Below are 16,851 nucleotides of genomic sequence, written 5' to 3' on the forward strand. Positions count from 1 at the left end.
AAGAAGAAGAAGAAGAAGAAGAAGAAGAAGAAGAGAAGAGGAGAGGAGAGAGAGGGAGAGAGAGGGAGAGGGAGAGAGGAAGAGGGAGAGGGAGAGGGAGAGAGAGCCCACTCTCTGGGTTTGCCATCCACTTACCCAGTTGTGTCATACTGGGCAGGTCATCTTAGTCTCCTGTCTCTTCCTATGGATTGAGGATGGAAGGGTGAGGAGGAGTTGGCGTCTATGCATCTGTTCATTGGGTTAAGCAGATGCTACTCGATTCTATTTGGACTAAAGCCTGGGAAACAGCATTGGTCTCCCTCTATTCCCATCCTGCAAGCAATTCTGTCCCCGGTGAGCCTCCTGTTTGAGTCAAATTTCTCAGTGCCCATGTGCACAGAGGGCTAGGATACAGGCATCACATTCCTTCGGATTTTCACTTTGTATATGTTCACTCCCCCTTTCTCTAAAGTGTTTTATTTCAGCCATATTTTTTCTACTTTAGAAAGCCAATAAGTATTAATCAATCAGTAATTGCATTGATGGGGGAAAACTAATAAAAGTGGAACCATAACAGGACTCGAACTTCATAACTTTGAAATATAAAGAGAGGCTTTATCCATGGGAATTTACAGATATTATTTGGCCTCCAGACGGCTTCCATATTTCTTCATTACTGCAATACAAACATAAGAAATATGGAGGGAAAATCTCTATATAAGTGCTGTAAATTTCAAGCCGAATTCCCTAGTCTACAGCATGGTAGCCATCCAAGAGTTTCTTAATGTATAAAATCAGCCTTAATTTAGTGTGTATTTTGCTTTTTCGACAAAAATCTGGAATAGTTAAGTTTTGCTAAAAAAAAATGGTTTGCTTCTGCTTTTATAGATAACTTGTTTTTTTTTACTTAATAAATACACAGATTTCAAAATCTCCCAACTCTTAACTTCTGGAGCCCCATACTCAATATTCTTCCAAGGTCTTTTATTTTGGTTTAAGCAGAAAGACATGGTCCAAGCCTCCCACTGCTTATTTATTTATTTTTTTAATTACTTTTCCACATTCTAGGTTGTAAGGTAGCCATTAGAACATTCTATATCAAATTTATACACTTTTCTTTCGCCAAAAGAAGGTCAGACAGACAGCAAAGTTCCCTCCCTCCTTTAAGGAAACCTGGCAAGGTTAGTTCTTCATGGATGGTCCTGGCTCAGCCTGTCACCATGGCATGCATCTGGGTCATGAACTGGAATAAGACAATGGAGCCATCCCCCCTTTCCAGTCCTACAATTCTGCCCTCTGTGCTTTGATTCTCTCCTTCCGTGACTGCCATGATTCATCCCATCCATGTGTAATTTGCATGATTAACCTGGAAGCCCCCACATCCTGTTGTCATGGCTCGCAGGCCTTTCAGAATTTTTTTTATTTTATTTTATTCCCTTTGGTTCCCTGTAACTTTACTTGGGATGACTTAGGCTCTTCATAATCAGCAGGAACTGCCTGTCCCAGAGAGTCACGAGTCTCCTTGACTTTGCTAATGGCTCCTGTGCTGATTGTTCTCAGCTGAACTCCCTGCCACCAGGCTGGGCTGACTCCCTGATTGGGTCCTCCACCTGGACTTCCAGCAGATCCCCATGGCCGTCCCAAGGCTGGTGGTAAACCCAGGGCAGAAACGGTCAGCTCTGGTAAGACAGGCGTGAGGTGATCTGGTCTTCTTGGTTTCCCCGACAAACCTACGTCACGTTCTTTATTTCACCGACGGAGAGGGTGGGCTTTCCGAGAGTTCTCTTGCTCATTGCCTCCAGATTTCACAACTCATTCTCTCCAAACTTCATTTCTCATTTAGTCAAACATCTTTAATGCGGCCTTTCAGAACTGTCTCTCCATTTTTCCAAACCATCAGTTTCCTTAATTAGATTAATTAATCTATGCTAATGGTAAGGAAAGAGTCCCATTCACTATGATAGGACGGGGAGTTTGATTTTGAATACACAGAGTCTTAGGGTACCTAATCCTACCTCGGATGGAATCAGGTGAGTTTTGACTTACGTCTGTAAACTTACCCAACTGGTAGGCAATGATAGAGTGTTTAAACATGAGTTTTAGTTTTAATGCATGCAATCCAGTCACACTGTGCAACACCTAGTGCATTTAACAACAGTGGACTTTGAAAAGCGAGGGGGAAGGTATATTGCCCAAGATTGCAGAGCCCATGGGAGGGAAAGAAGTTTAGTTTGGTTTTGCTTCTCAGCACAGGGTCTTACTGTCTGTCTGTCTCCATGCACCTCTTCTGTTCCTCTGTCTTCAATCACTCTGAGCTTGGGCTCACTCATCTGCGCAAATGAGGGTAACACTTGCTTATTAGTGTGGTAGGAATTAGAGAGGAAATATTTTTTAAAAAAAAATATAGGTCATAGTGCTTACTCTACACTCAGCTCCCAGTGGGGTGAGTGGCAGAGTCCTGGCCTCAGTTCACTTATTAAAAATTTATTTCATTATTATTTTATTATTGTTGTTTTGAGACAGGGTTTCTCTGTGTAGCTCTGGCTCTTCTAGAACTCACTCTGTAGACCAGGCTGGCCTTGAACTAAGTGATCTATCTGCCTGCCTCTGCCTCCCAAGTGCTGGCTTTAAAGGCCTGTGCCACCACTGCCACCTGGCTCATTTCTTTGAATGAAACTTTGGAATGATAAGGGATTTGGGTTTCTTTAACTTATCCTGTATCATGACTTTAAGAACTGTCCCTCTGTACACTGCTAACTCTCCAGTTTATGTTCTTTAGCCTAGAAATGTCTTCTGAATTTAGATCGATTTCTCTATAACTGCGTATTTGGTATTTATACTTGGTTGGTAAAACAATCTCAAACTGACTATATCTAAACCATATATATATAAATATATATATATATATATATATATATATATATATATATATGCGTGTGTGTGTGTGTGTGTGTGTGTGTGTGTGATGGTTTGACTATGCTTGGCTCAGGGAATGGCATTACTGGGAGGTGTGGCCTTGTTGGAGGTGTGTTACTGTGGGTGTGGGCTTTAAGACCTTCATCCTAGCTGCCTGGAAGTCAGTCTTCCACTAGCAGACTTCAGATGAAGATGTAGAACTCTCAGCTCCACCTGCACCATGCCTGCCTGGATGCTGCCATGCTCCTGCCTTGATGATAATGGACTGAACCTCTGAACCTGTAAGCCAGCCCCAATTAAATGTTGTTCTTATAAGAATTGCCTTGGTCATGGTGTCTATTCACAGCAGTAAAACCCTAACTAAGAATATATACATATATATGTATGTATATGTGTATTTATATGTATATCCCTCCATATTTGGGTTAATGCACTATGTTCACCAAAGCAACACTATGTTTATGTGTTGGTAGGCATATTGGCTCATGTCTGTAATTCCAGTACTTCGAAGTTTGAGGCAGGAGGATTACAAATTCCAGTGCAGCGGTGTTTTGAGTATTTAGTTTGGGAGAACTTTACTGCCATGGATGGATCATCAAGCTCCCTCTAGAGTAGAGACCCTCAATATGCGGTTCAAGACCCCTTTGGGGGTCAAACGACCTTTCACAGGGGTCACCTAGGAGCATCAGAAAACACAGATATTCACAGTATGGTTCATAGCAGTTGCAACATTGCAGTTATGAAGTAGCAATGAAGCGATTTTATGGTTGGGAGTCCCCCCAGTATGAGGCACTGTATTAAAGGACTGCAGACTTGGGAAGGTGGAGAGCCACTGGTGTAGACAGAGGGGGTCAGTTTTTTCAGAATGCCTTTGCTACACATGCAAGCCTGTCTGCAAGTCTGTGCTCACTGCTGCTTGTTTTTTCTGTTGTGAGAAACACCTGTGCCCTCTCCTTGCCACAAACCCTTGCCATGCCTTTTATTTGTAAGACTCCAGAAACTTCATTAAAAAAAAAAAATCCTCAGCATTAGAACATCGTTCTGCAAAAATAGCTGCTCACATAGGCTCCTTCACTTTAATGTCTCAGCTTGTGGTGTGTTCTGGCAAGAGAAGACAGATGAAGACACAATCCATTCAGTTGTTCATCACAAGACTCTGACTGCATCCCGGTTCTGGGTAGAACTGTGTCTTCCCAAGAGATGTTGAAGTTCCAGCCCACGATCCCTGTGAACTTGACCTTACTTAGAAATAACATCTTTGTAGATGGTCATATGAAAATGAAGTCATTTAGGGTAAGCCCTCATGGAACATGACTGACTCTTCTAAAGAGTTCCGACGCAGGCACATTCAGAAGAAGACAATATGAAAATGCAGAGAAAATGCCAATTGGACAAGACATGCTTGGGGCCACCGGAGAGCGGAAGAGTGGTCCTCTCAGGGAACCACGCCCACTTTTACCTTGTCTCCTAAGGTTTGTGGTTCTTCAGTATAGGAGTTCTGTGAGGCCAAACATCCTTCATTGTGTTCCATGGTCTACAGTCTATATAGAATGTAGCAGACTTACTCCAAAGGGGCAGGAGAGAGATTTCTATTTCTTCTGCAAACAAATTCATCTAAGCTGATCAGACTCACATGTCCTCAGCAACGACACCAACCTCTTACCTCTGGCCATTCTGCAGCCTTATGTATAAGAGCCAGAAGCCGGAAAGAACCCAGATGTGCTTCAACAGAGGAACGGATACAGAAAACGTGGTACACTTACTCAGCTATTAAAAACAATGGATTCATGAAATTCTTAGGCAAATGGATGGAATTAGAAAATATTATCCCGAGTGAGGTAACCCAGTCACAAAAGAACATACATGGTATGCACTCACTGATAAGTGGATATAAGTTTGGAATAACCAAGATACAATTTGCAGACCATATGAAGCTCAAGAAGGGAGAACAAAGTGTGGGTGGTTTGGTACTTCTTAGAAGGGGGAAACAAAATACTCACGGGAGGAAATACAGAGACAAAGTGTGGAGCAGAGACTGAAGCAAAGGCCATCCAGAGACTGCCCCACCTGGAGATCCATCCCATATACAGTTACCAAACCCAGACACTACTGTGGATGCCAAGAAGTGCTTGCTGACAGGAGCCTGATATAGCTGTCTCCTGAGAGGCTCTGCCAGAACCTGACAAATACAGAGGTGGATGCTCGTAGCCAACCATTGGACTGAGCACAGGGTCCCCAATGGAGGAGTTAAAGAAAGGACTGAAGGAGCTGAAGGGGTTTGCAGCTCCACAGGAAGAACAAGGATAGCAACCAACCAGACCCTGCCCCCCTCCCCCAGAGCTCCCGGGGACTAAACCATCAACCAAGGAGTACACTTGGAGGGACCCATGGCTCCAGCTGCATACGTAGCAGAGGATCGCTATGCTGGACATCAATGGAAGGAGAGGCCCTTGGTCCTGTGAAGGCTCAATGTCCCAGTGCAGGGGAATGCAAGAGTGGGGAGGAGGGAGTGGGTGGATGGGTGGGTGGGGAGAACACTCATAGAAGCATGGGGAGGGAGGATGGGATAGGGGTTTTCCAGGGTGAAACTGGGAAAGGGGATAGCATTTGAAATGTAAATAAATAAAATATCCAATAAAAAGAAAACAACAACAACATCTTAAGAAAAAAAAAGAAGAAGAAGAAGAGGAGCACACTAGCTCTTTTCTGTGACATCCATGAGACCCACCAGATGCACCTGTTCTGCCATTATAGATGAAGACGTTGTGTCTTTATCCCTTGTTCTTTCCTACCTTCTTTCTTTCTCTCTCCATCTTTGCTTTTTAAGGATTACTAACATTTCTGTGCTAGGGTCTTATGGGTGTTAGGGTGTTTCAGAACCACTGAAGTCTACCTCCAAATTCCATTTTTTTTTTTTTTTTACTTTGAATTTTGAAAACAGGGTTTCACTGCCTCAGCAGGTCGGCCTTGAAATCATTTGTAGCCCAGGTCTCATTGTATTAACCATCCTCTTGCCTAAGCCTCCTGAAGAGCTAGGCTAGCAGGCCTATGCCACCAGGTCTGGAGAGCTGTTTGTATAGTTATTATTTTTTTCAGTCTCCAGGCCAATCACCAGGCAAGAAGCAGGGACAGAAAGGTTTAAGCACAACAGTCTTGACCTCGTATGCCGGAGGCTTGCTCTGACCTGTGTAGATCGGCTTCTGATGGGCAGTTCTATAACTATTTCCAATACATCATCAATAATAACCAGTAATGGAGTGTTAACATTTAAAAACACCTCCAAACCCCTTTATAGTTTCTTGGCATTTACTAAGGCTATGTCTATTTTAGAGTCCACAATGAATATAGTTTGGGGTTTTTTGTTGTTGTTGTTTTGTTTTTGTTTTTGTTTTTGTTTTCATTTGTTTTAACTTCCCTAAAGAGGTAGTGCGAAGCAAGCACACACTTACTCTTTTGGGCCAGGGAATGCTGCAGTCCATGGTCTGAACTGCTGGGAGACAAGGTAGCAGAATTCTGAGACGAAACCCACGTGGGGAGGAGATGAAGGCAAGTCTACAGGACTTCTGGAACCCTCATTAAGTGGGCCCCTGAAATAACTTTAAAATGTAGACTTTAAAAGATATGTCATAGGATCACATAAAGGGGGGTGGTTGTGAGTCACTGATGGCGAGAAAGTTCTCAAGGAGAGCTCTAACAACTGCTTGATGTTAGGCAAGCGCCTCGCCTTTCAGATTGAGCCTCCGGAACGGAAGGCTTTAAGATGATAGACAAAGGAGTATTTTTTTTCTTTTATCTTGATAGTTGGGATAAAGTTTCTCTCTGGAAATTCTAAAGTCAGCCACAGTGACAATGATTTTTGGTAGTCTAACCGGCTTAATTATAACTACCCTGTAGCTCTCGGTAACGTGGCATGTTCGCGTGCCATGAATATTGACAGTGAATGCTCATTAACTGTAATCATTTTATAAATACGGGAATTTTCACATTGAGTGGTTATTTACATATTCATCACACTCATTAATATTAAAATGACTGCTAGTAATTTAGCTTTACTTATCAATACAACTCAGAATTTCTGCCTACAATGTTACTTAGCTACAGAGCAAATGTTTGAGGTGAAGGTGTTTTTTTGAGAGCTACCAATTGTATTGCAAAGATTTGCTTTCTGGAATCAGTCTAAACAGGACAAGTTGGGGAAGCTGTCTTTCATAGTTTGTGCATAATTAAAATCAGTCACAAAGAAACTCAATTCTATTTATCCCTCTAAACTTTGTTTACCGGAATCTTGCTAATAAATAAAGAACACAGCCTAATTTATCTTTAATTTAAATCAGGTAACAAATTAGCAAATTAAACACTGAGTTGCTTAATTGTTTCTTGTCAGGTGGTATCCAAAATTGCAAAATGCTTACCCACCTGGCTAAGCTTTCTGCAAAGTGAGAAATAGACCTTCCATTTTATTACAATTAAGGAAATAATAGTACCTTATTTGATTTGGTTTTTACTTATTTATTATGCATCTACATTGTTGTGAAACACTAGTAGGCTCAATTTGGGTAAGTTTATTTATATTTGTGTATTTGGGTACCCAAAATGCACTTTCATTTGCATCCGAATATCTTAATGAGGTATTTAGTGCACATGGTGCCAATTATACTTAGGGATTTCTGAAGCTGTGGATAGTAGGGTGGCAAACATGTTGAGAAATTCTAATGAATCATATGGAAGCAAATGTTCTTCTCTGTGAATATCCACAGTCTAGTTTTAAAGATGAAGGTTCACATGATGTCTATTTTTTTCTATTGTCAACTTGAGTGGATTAAGAAGTGTCTAGGAGAGTAAGGATCTCCTTTGGGTATGTCTATAGGGCTGTTCCAGGGAGGTGTAACTGGCTGGACAAGACCCACCCTGACTATGGGCAGCACCCCTCCATGGGTTGGAGGCCTAGATGGGATAAGAAGGAACAAAAGGCCGCTCAGTTCTGGGCAGGCCAGTTCTAGTTTGTTTTTTCCTCTACTTCTGGCTGCCGTGACCTACAGCATCCTGCCTACAGCATCTGGCTGTACTGACTGGCCTACAGCATCCTTCCTTCTCAGATGGACAGGATCACCTGAAGTATTGAGAACAACAAATGCTTTCTTCCCTATATTGCTTCTGTTTGTGCTCTGAGTACAACAGCAATAAAAGTGACCAACAGAACCCAGAAACTCAGGTACCTTAACTTTGACTGATAACACATGATAGCAAAAGGAGTTAAACCAAGGCTTTCCAGTTACCTAACTAGAAAATAGCTAGGAAATTCAAAATGTTTTCCTGAGCCATTATAGAACATGATATCAATAATGCTAAGTAATCATTGGCAATTTTCCAAGTGATAATAAACACCATCTTAGTCAATCTTTGTAATACGTCAAACGGAGAATCAACACACTCAATTAGATTTTCTGGATCTTGAAAAATTGTATTCCTTGTTTTGAAGTTAATATCATCTTAATAAGCTAATGCCAGTTTTATATTAGAATGTATAATATGTGTTCATATATGCCTATGGGCATATATGTAATACGCTCCGTTTTTAAATTGTGATGAGAACACTTCTGTCTACCTTGCAGTCAACATGATATTGTCAAATCCAGCTATAGTGTCATCAATCCAATATCTAGGACAATGTTGCCCAAATAAAAATTATACCCTTTGAGTTACAAATGCCTTAAAGTAGTAACAATAGTGGTAATTATTAGCAACTATTGGTTTCATTCAAGTTCCTATTTTCCCTATCGTTTCTGTATTTGGTCCATTAAAGTTTTATATACTGTCTACTACTGTGTTTTACAAGTCAAGACAAAAATGCTTGGACTGAAGACTAAAGGAAGGAAATAAATGGGCTCTGTCTGTCTGTCTATCTGTCTGTCTGTCTCTCTCTTTCTCTCTCTTTCTCTCTCTGCTTCTTTCCCTTCACATATCTTTCTAACATGGATCGAAAGCTTACTATCCTGAGGCCTCCTCCGTGCCTCAATAGTGGATGAGTTCATCTGGAAGGAGCCAGAGACACATAAGATTGCTTGTCTATTTTGAATTTAGATGCCTTGCCTTTAGGCCTAGCTAGGTATGTTAGATGTAGCTGTCTTAGCCATGTTTCTTGTGGTGATAAACACACCTGACAAATGGAACTTAAAGAAGGAAGGGTTCATTTTGCTTCACAATTTGAGGGTAAAATCCATTCTGGTGTAGAAGGCCAGGGTGCAGAAAATCTTGGGCAGCTGGTCCCATGAAGTTTGCAGTGAGGAAGCAGAGAAAGATGAAAGTTGATATTTAACTCACTTTCTCTTTTTAAATTCAGTTGTGATGTCAGGCTACACAATGGTTCTACCTACAACGACTCTTCTATGGTGAGTAATCTCACTTGTCAACTTAATTGGATCTAGAATCATCTAGGACACCTATGTCTCTGTCAGATTATCTTAAGAGTTTAGGGAACTTACCTATTATGGGTAGTTATATTCTGTGGCTTCAGTTGCTAGACTGTATAAAGGGGGCAAAGTGAGGGCTTGTGAGATGGTTCAGTGGATAGAGGTTCTTATTGCACAAGAACCTACTTAAATGTAGAAAGAGGGATCTTACGCTACACACCCTTGGCTTCTTATGTCTACAAAAGCACCGTGGTATGCATGTTCCACCATCACGTAAATGTGCATGTGTGCGCATGCATGCATATACACATATGTATGCACACACACATATACACCCAGTAATGAGTAAATGAAGAAAATGGAGAAGGTGAAGTATATATATACTCACGCTTTCTGCTGTTTGACCGTGGATGTGACATGTTGAGCTACCTTACCCTCCTGCTCCTGACACTTCTCTGCCACCGTCACCTATAGTCCTGACCTTGGACCCAAATTAAACCTCTTGTCCTTTAACTTGGTTTTGAGTAGGCATTTTTACCATAAGAGTTAAAGTAAACAAAGCATCTTACCTGCCCCAGAAACTTCCTTACAGACATGCCAAGAGGTCTGTCTGCTAGGTGATTTTAGATCTTGTCAACTTAATGCTAAATAGAAATCATGGAAAAGACCGAAAGGACCTACTGGTTCCGGGGTGTGACACATGTGTACTCAGAAGCCCAATATGGTACAGATCCTGTGTAATTGGCTTCATCCACTGAGACTGATAAAGACTCATTCCAGGAGAGGGTTTCATGTAGTGTGACAATATAGTTTCAAGATTCGTTATGCACTGAGAAATAGAAGAACCAAGGCAGGGCCATAAAGAAGTCAGCCATCCTAGAGCAATGCTTATCCCAAACGAACCAGAATTTGGGAGTCTGTAGTGTAGGCTCCTTCACCCTTCCTAGTGAATGGAGTGACAGGTGTAAGACTCCATGCCTATCTATAAGGAGATGAGTTTGGGCCTCACAATAGAGTCAAGTTGGCTCACATCAGTGAAGGACCTGTTTAAAGCAGTCCAATAGCCCATGTTATTTAAATGACTGAGGCTACGTTCCAGAGCTGAGCCTGGACCACTGAAGAAACCCAGCTATCTCAGCATCTCCACGGTGGAAGAGTATGCTTCGGTCTCAGTGGCTGGAGTTCGTGCTACACAACAAGGATGTTTTAAACTAGGTCCCTGACCCTCCCCAGAGAAAGAGCATGAGCACTGAGCACACAGTCGTCCCAGGTAGCAATACAAAGAAATGGTTAGAAAAATGTCCTCTAGCCCATAGCCAGCAAGTATGGGAAAGGCAGATCTTATCCAAAGGCTGTATATGCTTCATGAAAAAAAACAAACAAAAAAAAAAACAAAAACCTTTCAACTTTAAAAGTTAAAGTTAGTGCTAGTAACTGGGTGCTTTCTAAAACTGACGGTTGTGGCCACCATAATGGAGTCACTTATTGAGTGTCCCCTGCACACTAGGCACCGATTCAAGCGTGTTCCATCCATCAATTAATAACCCAAAATGACTGAAGAGAAGATGGAGACAAAGACTGGGGATCGGGCCCTGCTCATGTTCAAGCTCCTCCTTCATTAACCCGGAGACAGTGCCGCGCTCTTTCTTAAATGAAATGGACAGAAGTAAACATTCACAGGTATTTAAAACACTTACGCAACTTGTTACATCTAGAGAAAAGTAAATACACGGAAAAGATGAGTGGAGAGACAATCCTTTCAGAAAAGCCCATTAAAAAAAACTGCATTAAAAACTTAAGGATATATATATGTGTGTGTGTGTGTGTGTGTGTGTGTGTGTGTGTGTGTGTGTGTGATGGGAAAGGGGAGGAAAGGGAGAGAGAAAGGAAAAGCAGAGTGAGAAGGATGATTAAGTCTCTATCATCTTTGGAGGAAACAAAGAAAAGCTTAGTTGCCTTCCTCAGCCATTCTCAAGGTGGCGGGAGGGGGGGGTCAAAGAGCAGACTCCATCAGTCAAGTAAAGATTTCTGTATCTAGTGGGACAGTGTAGGTGGGAGCCAACTGACTAGCTATTGTAGAACGAGTCTTGTGCATTTGAAAGATGAACTTGTTTTTCTTCTCTCCAAGATTAGGTTGGTGCTAGTCCACAACGTTCCCAAATTCTATTTGAAACAAGTATTTATTTCATTCTCTGAGCTTCTGCTAATTCTTGATGAAGCCTTACATTTGCCCCTGGGCCTTCTGGGAGATAAGCTCATTTCTGCTCACATTTAATTCTCCGGGATCGGCTTTCTTTGGGGGGAAGACAGAAGATGCGAGGTCTTGAAAGGAATTTTCCAGCTTTCTGCCAGCTCGACTTTCATATAAAGTGAGAAACTGGCTGGACATTAGCTGTGTGGCCTTGTGATATAATCTAATAGAGGAAATCTGCCGAGAGCTTAGAGGACAACTTTGTAAAATTAAGTGAAGAGAAATGGTGTACCATATGGGCGAGTGCCAAATATCTCGGGACAGGCTCAGGACGAGGAATGATTCTTCCCTTTCACCCACACCGGGCCAAAACTAATGACATAGACATCATTTTGATAACTCTTAGGGGAGTCTCCATAACTCACCCTGCTCAATATCTTGCCTCAAGCCCTTTGTGGATTTTGGGATGCCTTTGTGGTCTGTGACTTGGTTTTGGTGTCACAAATCATTGTAGCCTTTCTTGTTGTCTGTGAGGGGAGGGTCATGGTTGCAGGTTACACCAAATTGACATGCAGCCATTTAAACGAATCGATGGCGGAATGGGGAGCTTTCTAAAATCACTGTTTTGTCAACCCTAATTGAATGTTGGACCTCGGAGATAATCAACGAAGGATGGTAGGATTTTTGAGGTGACAGAATAAGGACCTGGATAATGGATAGATTAGCAGATATTGCCTGAACTCACCAATCAATTTTCCCGTCGCTCTATGTGAAGCAGCCGATGAGATGACAGAATGTTCGACAAAGCTCCAATGACTATCCTGCCTTGATTTATGTTTTTGGATCTCATCAACAAATAACTACCATTTAAAAGGGAAGCGTATTGAAGCTTAGAGGACACACAGAAGAAAGTGGGTTGTGAGACACTTATGTGATCCCAACTTAACGAATTAATAACACAATAGCATTTTACTTTTTTGAGATAATCAGAGCAATTTAAATATGTGTGTTGGCTGTTCTTAGTTATTTTGTGCCAGGTGAGATGATGGTGTGGTACCCTGGCAGGACTGAACAAACACGGCCATATATTTATGTCTCTGCTGTGTGACCCGCTTAGCTATGCAGCTGCGTTTACTTTTAAAGGCTTGCAATTAAATTTCACAACTCACTTAGTGACTACGAACATTGAATAGAATTTAAGATCCTTAAATCGGAGAATTTGACTTTCGTTCATGTTTACGTGTGATTACGGCTGTGTGTACTTACTCATGCATAGCCAGGTGCACATAGATGTGCACACAGAACATGGAGGCTGGAGAACAGTTTTGGTTGTCATCCTTAGGAAGCCTCCTTGGTGACAGGTATTTCCATGGGCCCCGAGCTTATCAAATAGGCTAGGCCTGTTAACCAGGGAATTCCAACTTCTCATTGCTGGGATGGTCATTTTTTGGGCCCCCTGTCAGAACATGGTGAAAAGAATGACAGATGGTGAATGATGCTTTGGAGGAACTGTGGGAGAGGCTCCAGAGAAAAGGCAGAGAGGGCCTTTTACCTCAGGAATACTTTGTTCCTTAGATTGCTCTTGGATGTGATTTCATGTCTTCTGTGTTAAGCATGTACCTTCAGTTTATAAGACATGGTTATTCTTGTTGGATGTGAGAAAATAGCTATAGCACCCACTCTGGTCAGTATATCCTGAATCAGGATATGGCCTTCTGCTTTGCCTCTGTGTTTTCCCAGATATCATCTACAGTACTTGCCAGGTAATTGTGTTAAAATTGGTCTGTTCTGAGAAAGCTCTGGGGAAGGGCTGCTTTGTTGATATTTAGTATGTGCCTACCATTATTTATTTACATGGTTTTTCTGACCATGTTGGTCTGAACTCACATAACCTTCCTTCGATTCTTACTTCCGTTGTCACATGTGTGTGTGAAAGGACACTGAAACTGAAGTGAGCTTGTCTCAGCAACAGTCCGTAGTCCACTGTGTTCTTCTAGGTCCTCAGATCCCTGGTCCAGCAGACAAGAGCTGCACAGGTTGGCTGAAAAGTCAACACCCCCATGCCTAGCATTTTGACCCGGCATCTTGGGGATTGAACTTTGATCTCCACTGCTGGAGGGCCAGCACTTTCCCAGCACAGCTATTCCTTCAACCATGAGAATTTTATCTTTAACCAGCTTAGAGTCTGCCAGCTTTCTAACAGCCTTTGTTTTCGTTTCACAAGTTCAGAGGTCTCAGATGATCACTCCAAAGGCTGAAGAATATTTATACAGTTCGAGTGAGCTTTCTCCATCTAAAGTCCGGCAGGCCAGATAAGAGCCACACTCAACCAATCAAGGCCTTACTCTATTCTCTCTCTCTATGTCATAATTTTCATGTTTGTTGTGTTAACATTGGTTCTCCCCCACCCCCACCCCCGTCTATGTTTACGCTCTCACCTGTGACAAATGTCGGTTTCACAGCTGACTTCCTGCTGGTGCCTGTCATATGTTGGCAACATTCAGCCCAGCATGTAAAAAACAAACAAGTAACACCCTACAGATGAAACGCAAACAACGCCATCCACACGATCATGATGTCAGAAGGACCACTTTTCTCTGAGCTTCATTAAGGAATTCAGTGTGTTGGGGGGGGGGGGGAAGAGGAAGAACCTAGTTGACAGAGGATGACCGGGTTGGAAGTATGTGATGCTCCTGTCCTGTCCAGACAAATGAATGACAGAAAGAACGCAGGGTAGCTTGCCCTCAGCCAGAATGTGTATGGAAACACTTGTTCAAGCTCAAATCACCTGCTACACAAAGATGAGACGATCTCCCAGTGACTAGATAGGGTTGCTTCCTGCAGATTGGAGCTCTGAAAGCTAAATTTACCATTCGGAGATCCTATGTCTACACATCACTTTGTCCATGGGGCAGCCATTTGCTGAAGTGGGAGGAAAAACCCTTGTGGCTACCACGTAAGGTGAGATATGCTTGTGATTTCTGAAACTCCCCAGCCAAAAGCCTTAATCAGTTTAAGGTCTTAATCAGTCTATCTCCAACCCAAAAGAATGTATCATGCCCATTACTCCCTGAGGGATTTCAGGAGAGATCTCAGAAAGAAAAAAAAAAAGAAAGAAAAAAAGAAAAATCCAAAGGTCATGGCACTAGTCTGAATCAATTCACAGAACATTTCAGGGGAGGTCAGCTCTTCTCTAATTTTCTTGGATTTAGTGACTTTTTCTTCTATGGAGTATAAAATAGTCATCAACCACAACAGAAGAGAGAGCTGGGTACTTAACCTTGACCCACGGCCTTTTAGGGGTCACCCAGGAGTGCTAACCACCCCAAATTAATTACTTATGAGACACAAAACTCTTTAGAAATTCCTTGTGAATACCTAAAATGATCGTTTTTTTCCTTTGCACCTACTTATACAACAAGCATCCATTAAGTTTTAATTATTTCCCTTCATCAGGCCTTTCATCTTGGTGTTCCTTCTACTGCTAGGGGCCTTTGAAGATGGAGGCTTGGATTTAATATATACAGTTCATCGGAGGACTTAACTTTGGGCTATACAGGTTCACAGCTTATTATTTGAAACTGAGGCCAAGCTAATTCTCCTACACACAAAAATCCCAATTCCTCCAGAATTCAAATAACTATGCCTCCTTCCAGAATGATGGCTGAATTTGGCCTGCAGTACGTCTATCCCCTCTAGAATGGAAACTTGGTGATAAGATCAAAGTTCCAAAAACAGTTTTCTCTGTTCTGTTGGGTAAATTCAGGGTTTGAAATTTAATAAAAACAAAATATTGCTGCAAGCAGGCACTGGCTCTGAAGCATTATAGGGCAGATCCAAGGAAAGAGACAGGATGGCAGAGGAGGAAGGGGAGAACTTAGTCCACAAAACCGCAGCAATCAGAATCATCTCCGTGTTTAACTAGCGATTAGCTTATTTTCACGTATCACTTTTCTGAAATATGTCATTATTCTGAACTTTGTTTGTAGCCACTGAAGAATTGGGGTCACTCCTGTATTAAGCACTGTGGCCAAATCTAATTATTTCCCATGCTAAGGTGGTAACATGCTGTATCTTCAGAGGAAATCGATTCTAAAATGTATTCAAAGAAACCAGTGCACAGACACACCACGCCATTCAAGAGCATAAACCTTGCTGTCTGGGAAATCTTAAGGCACATTAACAATCTGGGGTTGGAGTAACAGAGCTATAGATGCTATCTGCCCGAATAAAGGGGATACAACTCCATACACCCCCTCACTAACCACCTGAATTCTTATAGATCCGTCTTACATTTTCTCAACGTATCAGGTATTTAATTTTATTCCATTTCCTTCAGTCTACATGCTGATAAGGTGTCTGGTATTTGAGTACTGGCATTTGAATGCTAAAATCCTGTCAAGAACAAAGTGTCTTTTATTTTAAGTATTGCTCAAGCGTCTTACACACAGTTAGCTGTAAAACTGTAAGCTTTACTTTGGAGGCGGGAGGGGGGGNGGGGGGGAAACGAGGCACTGATTTGGGGTTTTACAAAGGTTGGGCCATCACACCTTGCGACTTCTGAGGGTTTGCTTTGTCACATACAAGATAATCCATAGGGCTTCTCGACCATAGAGCTAGATTGTGTTTGGCACCAGGGCAACCTGTTTGATCTAAAACAAATCCCTTCCCTTAATCCGTTCAGCTGGGAAGCAAACTTTTCCTGGCACGATACCTATTGCAGACCAACAGTACCCATGCAGAGCCCATCCATAGGTGAACACCTATTGTAATTAACTGTATGGAGAAACCCCCAGAGGGAAAGGCCCCGGAGACCAGGCAGAGCTGTCCCATCTCCTTACCCATATGAACAACTCTCTACTCTGTGATTGCTGTTAATAAAATTCTGGAATTTGGATTCTGGCTGACATTTTCAAACTTCATTTATACGATAAAGACAATTTGGATGCATTAAAATTAGAGTAGCAGAGGCAATTAGAATAACTTAAAACACACGGTGAGTATTTTTATGTCCCTTGCTGTGTCTAATTCTCATTAGAAATATATGAGGTGATTGGAGTAATACCTTAATGACATTTGATGCTGGCCAATGGCCTTTTCTAGGGCTAAGAGAGTTAGTCCAATGATTACCGTCAAACGTGTCTAATGACTAGTTGTGTACTGGTCTTCCTTCCTTCCTCCATCCCTCCGTCCCTCTGTCCTTCCCTTCCCTTCCCTTCCCTTCCCTTCCCTTCCCTTCCCTTCCCTTCCCTTTCCTTCCTTCTTTCTTTCTTTCTTTCTTTCTTTCTTTCTTTCTTTCTTTCTTTCTTTCTTTCTCAGTCTTACCTCTCCTTTCTCCTTTCTTTCCCTCTCCTC

This window comes from Mus pahari, chromosome 19 (genome assembly GCF_900095145.1).
Source record: "Mus pahari chromosome 19, PAHARI_EIJ_v1.1, whole genome shotgun sequence".
Taxonomy (NCBI): Eukaryota; Metazoa; Chordata; class Mammalia; order Rodentia; family Muridae; genus Mus; species Mus pahari.